The sequence below is a fragment of the Acomys russatus genome, chromosome 18 (genome assembly GCF_903995435.1).
Source record: "Acomys russatus chromosome 18, mAcoRus1.1, whole genome shotgun sequence".
Classification (NCBI taxonomy): domain Eukaryota; kingdom Metazoa; phylum Chordata; class Mammalia; order Rodentia; family Muridae; genus Acomys; species Acomys russatus.
Window position 1 is genome coordinate 12,501,429 of NC_067154.1, and position 10,163 is coordinate 12,511,591.

General features: G+C 47.2%; 1 pseudogene; it reads right to left on the bottom strand.

Annotated features, from left to right (window-relative positions):
• Positions 1 to 1,331: 1,331 nt before the first annotated feature.
• Positions 1,332 to 9,569, bottom strand: LOC127201993 (40S ribosomal protein S28-like; annotated as a pseudogene).
• Positions 9,570 to 10,163: the final 594 nt, after the last annotated feature.

The following is a 10,163-nucleotide window of genomic DNA, read 5'->3' on the forward strand; positions in this document are numbered from 1 at the left end:
TCAACCCAAGCTCTGCTTGAACACTCGCATCCGTGGGTTCTATCTGAGAGACTTTGCAAACATTTTCTGAGTTCAGAATAATGTTAACATTATCCCTACTGCCTCTCTCCTAGGAGTTCTCAGGGTCATCAAACAGGTGGTGGCCTGTTCACTGACATGTCCATTCCTGCAGGACACAGGTCACCCCAGGCAATTACATGTGAGAGATCTGTGGTTGGTCCACGGTCAAAGAAATATTAGCACCAGTCACTTGAAGGGTCAGAAAATGCCTCCCCCCCACCTCTCTCTCTCTCTCTCTGTCTCTGTCTCTCCCTCTCTGTGTGTGTGTGTGTGTGTGTGTGTGTGTGTGTGTGTGCGCGCGCGCGCGTGAGCATATATACCTGCCTACATACAAACACACACACACACACACACACACACACACACACACACACACACACACACACACACGTCTAACTTAGCTATTATGCTAGTTATTTCCAAATAGAAGAAACTACCTCTGCAATTTGAAAAGGTAGGGGGAGCAAATAAAATCTGAGGTAGAACTAGAAAAAGAAGTGAGCATGTGCAGAGTAATTTTTCTCCTGCAGCTTTATTAAAGAATTAGATGACATAATTGCACATTATAATGTCTTTACACATATTTATGGTAATTACGTCAATCCACATTTGATGTCTGTAATTACAGTAAATACACAACAAGCCTGACAAACACACTTGATCAAGAATTCAGATTCCCTAAATGAAGATGGGGCAAGACAAGGTTAACCCGTCAGCTTCCTGACAGCCCAGACCCTGGGTACCACCCCTGCCTTTCCTAGGCTGTCTGGGGATGGGACATGTTATATGTCCTCTTAGCCTTATGGAGTCTGGATCCTAAAGTTGGGAGTTGCTGTTGTGTTTTTATTTTTTTTTTTTGTAAGTACCTCACTTTTGAGACAGGGTCTTAATGTGTAGCCTGGGCTGACCTTGAATTCACTGTCCTTCTGCCTCAGGCTTCTGAGTCCTGGAATTACAGACAACTACCATTCTTGCTATGTTCTAGAATTCTTAGCCAGTCTCTCAAAACCCATGCCAGGAATGGTGGAGCCCACCTCTAGTCCCAGCCCTCAGGAGGCTGAGGCAGGAGGATAGTGAGTTTGAGACTAGCCTGGGCTACGTACTGAGACACTCTATCTTAATAAGCTGGTGTAATTTAAAATATATATATATATATATATATATATATATATATATATATATATATATATATATATATATAAGTGCTTTATTTAACAGTTGCAGGTCATTCCATGGGTTAAGTGGTGGATATCCAGGACCCAGCAACAGGGTCAGTGCAACCTCTGAGCCTCTCTTTCTGACTCCAATAGGGTGAGCACATCACCCTCTCGAACGGGGCCTTTAATGTTTCAGATGATAGAGCAGCTGGTGTCATCCATAAATTCCACATGCACCTGCATGCACTGTCCCTGCAAACCAGTCCTGTCCAGTACTTTGGTTACCCTAGCCAGCTTTATAGGCTGCATGCGGCTCGTGTCCATGATGGTGGCGATCTGGCAGAGAGCGCTGGTGTAATTTTTGTCCCAGTGGAGATACATCCTGTGATCATTGTCTGTGAGTCCCGGTCCATCCATCCTAGGGCCAGGAAATAGAAGCACACATTTATCTTTACCTGGCAAATTCCTGGCTAGAACTACTAATTCACCCAGGTCATACTTTTTTTTTTTAAGCCCAAAGAAGGAGCTCTGGGCTGAGTCAAGGTGTTGGCTGCAAATCCCCAAAGGGACAAAATAATGGTTCTCCATACTGGGCTTCCTCCCGGGGGAAGGAGTTGACTGTGAGTCCATTGTCAAATTGAGAGTATACAGAATCCGAGGAGGGAAATGCCAATTCTCTCTCCACCTCTTTATCAATAACTTTGCAACCCATTTTAGAAGGAGAAGTGTGCTTTCCCGCCCACCTCTCTGGCCCTCAGCTGATAGACATTAAATAGTCGTTAAGTTAAGAAGCTTTCAATAAGTGTAAGGACTTGTCAATGCACTCTCTCCGGAGTGCACACTGACCTCCTTCAGTGTGGAATGGAAACAAGACGGACGGTCCCCCCCCTTTGCATTCACTGATTCCATCCCACCTCTGTGACCTGCAGAAACCAATTATCCCCGGAACAGGTGGTCTCAAAGGACGTTTCTCTGGTCCCCACAGACGGGGTGGGGGCAGGGAAGAAATTTACCACCCCGGTTGAGTTTAGTGCAGGAAAGGACTAAACTGAGGGCTGACTAATGACTCATAAAAGTAGCAAACTTATTGACTAATATAATTCTTAGTCATGAATTCACCATATACCATACATACCAAAATCAAAGCAATTACAGATTTAAATGAAACCACGATTTTTTTTTAGTGCAGAAAACACTTCTTTTAGCCCAAGATGGGGTGCAGGGTGAGTGACCTTTTACTCCCCTGTAATGAAAGCACCTTGCAGCCTGAAGGCTTCTGGGTGGTAATTGCTATGAGCTGAGAGAAAGAGAGGTTGCACTGTGCTAATGATGCTCTGTTTCTTTCTTGAAGCAGAGCTCCCCTGTTCACCAAGGGCCAGGATTGCACAGGGATGCATTGAGGTAGAAGCAAACTCATCAACGCCCGCACCTCAGCTGCTCGCCTTTCCCATCATCACTGTCCTCTCTTTTTCTTCTCCTTCCCATCTTCTTGCTTCTTTAATTAAGTTAGTTGTTCAGGACCTGGTAAAGTTAGACCCAGGCCTCATGGATGTATTTAAGCATGTGAGGAAGCGAGAGAGAAACAGATGCAGCCTTTTCCGCTCTTCCTCTTTTTTTTTTCCCCCTTTCTACTCAACAAGGACTTTACATGGCCAGGAAACCATAATTCATATTTTCTTCACAGTCACAAAAGACTGCTGGAACTGAGTTCCTGTCGGGAAACATTTCTTTCTGGGCTCTTCCTGGTTGGGCGCCGTGGTGTTGTAAACTGCTGTGCATTTACCAGCTACTAGAAAAGATGGGTTCGAGGCACAGTAGGCTGAGCCTTTTGTGTGTGTGTGTGTGTGTGTATGTGTGTGTGTGTGTGTGTGTGTGTGTGTGTGTGTGTGTGTGTGTGTGTGTGTGTGTGCATAAATTCTGACAATAAATTGAGATGTTTGCACTCGAAGGAGTTAGTGTTGGGGGGCGGGCACTTTAGGATTTTTTCCTGTAATCAGAGCAAGACCAAAAAATTTGCCGAAGCAATTTCTAGCCTCAGTACAGCAAGCAGGGGGGAAAAAAAAGAAAAAGAAAGAAAGGGGGCGGGTAAAGGGAGAAGAAACGCGGCTCTTCTCATTTCCAGGGGTTCATGGTTTGGAGGTGGAGGGCAGGAGTTTGAAATTAAATATTCGAGACAGAAATCAGCAAGAGGCCAGCTCTTCAGGAGGGAATGTCCATTAAACACCAGTGACCGAATTGCCAATAAAGACTGTTGCAACCTGCCTCTAGCTCACCTCTTCCCCACCTGCAAGGGCGCTTGGGAGCTCAATAACTCTTAGGGAAGGGTTGGGCTCTGTTCTCCCCATCTCTGCCTGGTCTTTAGCTGCTGGCCTACCAACTGCAGCCCCTGGGAATTGAAAATTAATTTCGTTCCCTGCCCCACGCAGCTGATCCCAGATGGCTGGTGCCTCAGCGGAGCTCTAGGGTCAGATGCGTGAGACCACCAGGTACCTGGAGTAAATGATAGGGGCCCCAGACCAAAAAGACGTCCACCAGTTCAGAAATCACATTTTCCGCTCAACTCGATTTCAGTGTGTCCCTTTGTCTCGCCACAACAAGATTCAATTATCAGGGCAATGGGTGTTCTCTCTCTTATGCATGTCGTCCCCCCCCAGCCCCCTCCACCCCTGCCCCCTCCACCCTCCCTCCGCCATCCCCACCCCGGACTTACTCACCTGTGCTCTCCAGTTAAATGTTGAGTGCCACCTCTCTTCCTGGTAATGGGGTTTCTATAAGCAAGAAAGAGAAGGGATTTTTTTTCCCCTCCTTCATTATCAGAAACTGAGTAATTTTGACGGTGGTTGATATTATGGAAAAGCATCAGAATATCAGTTAGAAGACACTGATTCTAGCTGTGTGGCCTTGGGCCAGTTGGACACTCAGCTTTTCTGAGGCTCAGTTCCCCACCCGCCTCCCCCAATGCTGACCATACAATAATAAGTTTTATAGCAGGTCTGGGACGATAGCTTAGTCTGTAAAGTGCTTGCCACACAAGCAGGAAGACCTAAGTTAAATCCCCTCAGAACCCCTGTGTGGAGTGGGGGTGGGGGTGAGTGTACAGTATATGCTATAATCCCAGCCCTGAGGAGGCAGAGACAGTCAGACCCCTGTGCTTCACTGGCCAACCAGTCTGGGCCTACTTGACCAGCTCCAGGCTAATTAGAAACCCTGTTTCAGAACAAGCAGGGTGGATGGTACCAAGCAGTGACATCTGAGTGCATCCTCTGGCGCGTGTGACACACACACACACACACACACACACACACACACACACACACTATAATAGATTATCTCTGGATTCATCACCTAGCTAGAAAATCTTGAGGAACCCAGAACATTCCCTTGACAGAATGCATTCATCCTAAAGGTATAACTTCAAGGGGAGTTGAACACACAGTCACAGCAAAGGGCCATTCAGGGGCCCAGTGGCTGTAATACACACCAGACATCTAGGCTTCTGGTCCAGGGATGTTGTGTGCCCCCTTCCTTCAAATCTACATAAGGTCCTGCATGACAGAACTCTTTCAAGGAGGCTTCTATGCTAGGTGTGGGTGGGAGGAAGAACTAGAAACTATCCCCAAGATCTGTCTGGACACCGTCCCTTAGGGGTTTCCTTCTCAGGTCTCCTCTCTCTCCTTCTCTCTCTCTCTCTCTCTCTCTCTCTCTCTCTCTCTCTCTCTGTGTTTGTAAGGCTGTCACTAGGAACAGAATCCAAGCGTTGCTGATTCAGTGGTGTTTGCCCAAATGCTGTTTCCTAAGAACTGCTGGATGCCAACATGCTCTAGGAGTCTGTTCGCCTTTTCCAACAAAGCCTGTTTTTTTCCCCTTTTTCTTTTTCTTCTTCTTTCCTGGAAGTGGAATGTGGCACAAAGCCTGCAGAATCTGAACCCAAGGCGATCCCAACTCCCTCCTAACTCAGCAAACACTGCAGCAGCGAGGCTTTCCTCTTACCCTTTCCCGAGGTCCAGAGGCTGTGGCTGTTCATAGTCCCTGAATGTATGTGACAGACTAATTAGAGCTGCTGGCCAGTGGTTTGGGGCCCCATTCCCTCCTTTGTGTGTAGAGTGGCAGGTTTTGTGTGTTCACGTTGTTATGCACACACGCATTGCTTGTGAACACCGGAGGTTGGTGTTCAGTATCTTCCTCAGTTACTGTCCACCTTATTTTTTTGAGACAGCATCTCTCCCGGGGCCAGGAGCTCCCTGCAGGCTAACCTAGTCACCTGGCTAACCCAGAGATCCTCCTGGTTCTGCAGTCTGAGCACTGGGTTTACAGGCATGCCCTACCACGCCTGGCTTCTACATGGGTGCTTGGGCATCCAAACTCAACTCGTCCTGCTTGCAGCTGAGCCATCTCCCCAGGCCCCTGCCCAGTTACCCTTGCCTGTCCACTGTCGCCATTGTTTTCAGGCCGCTCCTTCCATACCTGAGAGGCATGATCATTCCTGCTCCATTATTCACTGGTCCAAGTCCTTGAGGTTACTGTCTATCTTTTTGTTTTGTTTCACCTTCAAGTTCATGTAGCTATTCTTTGGTGTTTTTTATACATACATGCAGTGAATTTTCTTAGTCATTTTTGCCCCTATGCCCTGGTCTTGGATTGAAACCCTTCCAGGAAGTCCCTCTTATCATGCCTTTATTTGTGTTGTGACCCACTGGGTTTAGTTATGGTTGCTTGCGTTGGCATGGTTGGGAGGCTATCCACTGGGGTATGGGCAACATTTCAGTTGGCTATGCTACTAACCCCCTGCCCCCCAGAAACTAGTAGCTGTCAGTAATCCCTTGGGGAAGGGGAGGGGTGGGGCCTCATGAGTACCACCCCTCCCCATTTCATGATGAAATATGGCAGGTACAATCTTCTTGAGCCATAGAATTCTATAGCGTCATTATCAGTCTTCAAAGGGTCTGATGGCAATGCTTTCTTCACTGGATTCTTGGAGGAAACCAGTAAGTTGACAGAAGTGGAGGAATTGTAGGACACAAGACCCTCTGTGCCACTGTCCCACCCCAGCTGGCAATTTCTTCCCTGCTGCGCACTGATCAAATGCCCAGTCTCTTTAAATTATACTGAAATCCTCTCTCCCAACCCCACTTACATACTGGTTGCATTCTAGGGTTAGTAGATAGCAGACTGAAACCATTAATGTTAGGGGAATCTAGCTCAGGGGGAGAGCATTCACTCAGCATACACAAGGCCCCTAGGTTCAATCCCCATGACTACAAAAAACAGACACATAAAACTGTGGGCACTTGTCTGTCTTGGGTTGGCATTAGTAAGAAACATTGGCTTTTGATATCTTTTCACTTTCTCTCTCTTCTTCTTCCTCTTCCCTCCTTCCCTCCTTTCCTCCTTCCCTTCCTCTCTTCCTCCTTCCCTTTTTGCATAAGAAGTAGATACAGAAAAGCAAGGAGTATAGTAACACCCCAGGCCAAGTAGCACGTTCAAGACAGCATGGCAGGTGACATCCAGGATGTCAGAGAATGTGACAGTAGCTGGGGACGTGAATAGCATAATGCCACACATCAGTGTTGCCGACAGAGCTAGGATAAGTTGGCAGTGGGCATAGAAACACTGTCTGGGTCAGGAGATGCCAAGATGAGCTGGTGTGTTATCATTCGCTCAAGCGACACACAGACGCCACCAAGCCTGCTAACACAAGTAACCATGTCTTAGCTGTCTTCCTGACCTCTTCCTGACCCTGGCTTCTCATTTCCCTGACCATCTGTGTCCTGCAGCGTCACAAAAGAATTAGATCTTAAGCGTCAGAAACCTCTGTTGCAGGTAGATGGAACACAGGACCCACAGTCTCAACAGTCACCTCAGTGGTCTTAATTCCGTGCCTCATTTTCTCCATTTGTAAAAGGGAAGGAAATGTTCATGTCTTTTAAAGCATGAATGAGGAAAAAATTGACATCCCCAGAAGTGTTAAAGCCATCTATTAGAACTTCCAGGACGTCTACTCTTCACTGGATTGTGACCTTATCTGTCTCTCCCTGCAGACACCCTTCTGGTCCCAGACACTAGTCAGGAATAAGGGTGCCTGCCACCTTCTGAGCTAGGCCCTGCACTGTCACAGGGAGAAGAAGTGACGGCGGTCACAGCTTACCTTGTCATCTGACCCTGAGGTAAAGTAGTGGACTTTAGTCTTCTACAGTTCTCCAGATGGAAACAATTTTACCCCCTCAGCAGCCTCTCTTTTTACCATAACTCCTTGTCCCTTGATGACAGCGTTTCCTCTCCTTGCCCCCCGCCTCCCACCCCCCCCCCCCCCGCCCCTAAACACAGTGGAGGCTGGGACACCTTTCCTTCCTTCCTGATTTCCACAGCCACTGCCGAAATGCAGCATCTTCACCTTGGGACCCATCTCCTCATTTCTATTTCACCCTTCCTCTGGTCATGAGGTAGTCAACGTAACCATGCTTTTTGGCTACTTTATTGGGTAATTATATCTATCACTATTTTCTACTCCAATACTTTCCAACACCCCCAGCACTAGGTAGGCAAGGAAGAAGGGTAGAGGGGAAAGAGGAGAGGAGGGCATAGCGCTCCTTAGTCTACTTCCTGCTGGTTAGGGGCATTGAATTATCTATGCCCCCTTTCTCTTCTATCTTTCTTTCCTGACAACCTAGTGTTAGGGGCTTGGAAGTATTGGAGTGGAGAAGGGTGGTAGATATAAGAACCCAATATAGTAGCTAAAAAAGCATGGGTAAAGTGGCGCCCAATGTGGGGCAAGTCCGCTTCACTGTCAGAATACTAGCAACCAGCAATCCAGCAATAGCAGCAGCAGCAGCAGCAGCAGCAGCAGCAGCGGAAGCAGCAGCTGCCACAGGCCCTCTTGGGGCTCTTGCATTTATACCTTCTGAAGAGTCCCCAGAATTCTAAATGTAAACTATCTGTAGCTGGCAAAAATTACGCCCCTTCTAGAGCATGAGACAAACTGTAGTTAGGGGCTGTGAACAGTCTGAAGCAGCCCCATATCACACACCTGGGATTAAAACAAAAACACATGTTCACATAGCATAACTGGTTTGCTTTTATTTTTTTTTTAAAGAAACCAAAATTCTCACTACAAGTCAATGTTGTTGTTGTTGTTGTCATTGTTGTTAACAATAGAGTGATCCTCAGATTCTCTATGCAGCCCAGTCAGGCCTCACCCTCATGGTAATACTCCAGCCATCTGCTAGGGATTATACAGATGTATGGCAGAACATCACACTAATAATTGACCTATTTCATTTTTCTTTTTTGATGTTTTGACATAGAGCCTTATATAGCCCAGGCTATCCTTAAACCCATAAGGTAGGCAAGGCTAGCCTTGAACTCCTGATTCTTCTGTCTATTTCTCCAAAGTGCTGAGATTGCAACATGAGCCATCATATATAGCTCTAACAAAGACCCTTACTTATGGCTGCAGGTGTAGTTTGACTCTGCAGGGAAATAGCCAGGAATCACTGACAGTGGCATCAGACAGCAGATGCAAGCACACACACACACACACACACACACACACACACACATACACATGCACAGACATGCACACATTCACACACAAACACATACATTCACACACAAACACATTCACACACACATGCACACATGCACACACCCACACAAACACATGCACATACCCATACAAACACATTCACATACATGCACACACCCACACAAACACATTCACACACATGCACATACACAAACACATTCATATACACAATCACACACAAACACATTCATACACACACACGTGCACACACACACGTTCACATATACACGCACACACACCGACACATGCACACACAAACACATTCATACACACACAGACAAGCCCATGCACACACATATTCACACACACACTCACATACACACACACACACATATTCACACACACACTCACACACAAACACGCGTGCACACACATTCACATACAAACACGTTCACACACACACACACACACACACACACACACACACACACACACACACACATTCACATCCCTCTCTGAGCCTCCAGGCCTCTTTCTCCTTTATTTCCTTTGGCTGGTCCCACACACTCATCCTGTTGCCATCTCCCAGTGGCCCTGTACCTCACTCTCTTGAGCAGACAGCCCCCACCCCATCTCTAGCCTCCTGGTGCTGGGGGGTGCGGTGGGGGGGGGTTCAGGGAAGCTGAGGGATAATGAGTTGAGAACTTCCAGCCTCCCGTCTCTTCCTGGCTGCTGAGTGACACAAATGGAATTCATCTTTAATCATCTGTTAACTCGTTGTCTATTATAGCTCTTTAATAGCACCATAGATATTCTTAATGAAGCATGATTTAAGGTATTTACAGCGCAAGGACCGACAGACATCACTCACAGTGTGCAGGTAATGAGGCGGAAAACGGCTTTTGAATTTCCCCCAGAAGAGAAAGCACACAGAGACAGAAAGAGCTTTAGCACAGGGGCAAAAAGAAAGAAAGGGGGGAAAAAGGATTAAAAGCTTTGTGTTGTGCAGTTTGTTTTAAAATGTTTAGGCATTTAAAGTCATTTTAGCTCTTTTGAGGTGTTTGGCTTATAGAGTTCAGGAATTACGGCTCAGAGGGCGGCAGGCTCCAGGTATGAGTCCTGGCAGCCACCTCAGGCCCTGGTACTGTCACCATATGCCACCCTGGGGACTAGGGAGGGGCTGGTGGGACTGCCGGAGGAGGCATGCGGAACTCAGTTCTCCTTCAGTTCCCTTCACCACTGTCTTCCCTTAGGGCGCCCCCCAATGTTAGGGTGTGCATGTATGAGAAGGTAGCCCCAGGCCCCAGCAGACAGAGACAGGGCCTCTTCATCCTACTCAGCACACGTGCTGTCAGGGGCTGCACCCTGCTCTTACCTCACAAGATCGCCGAATCTTCCTGCCTGCCCAGTCAGACAGGCTATAA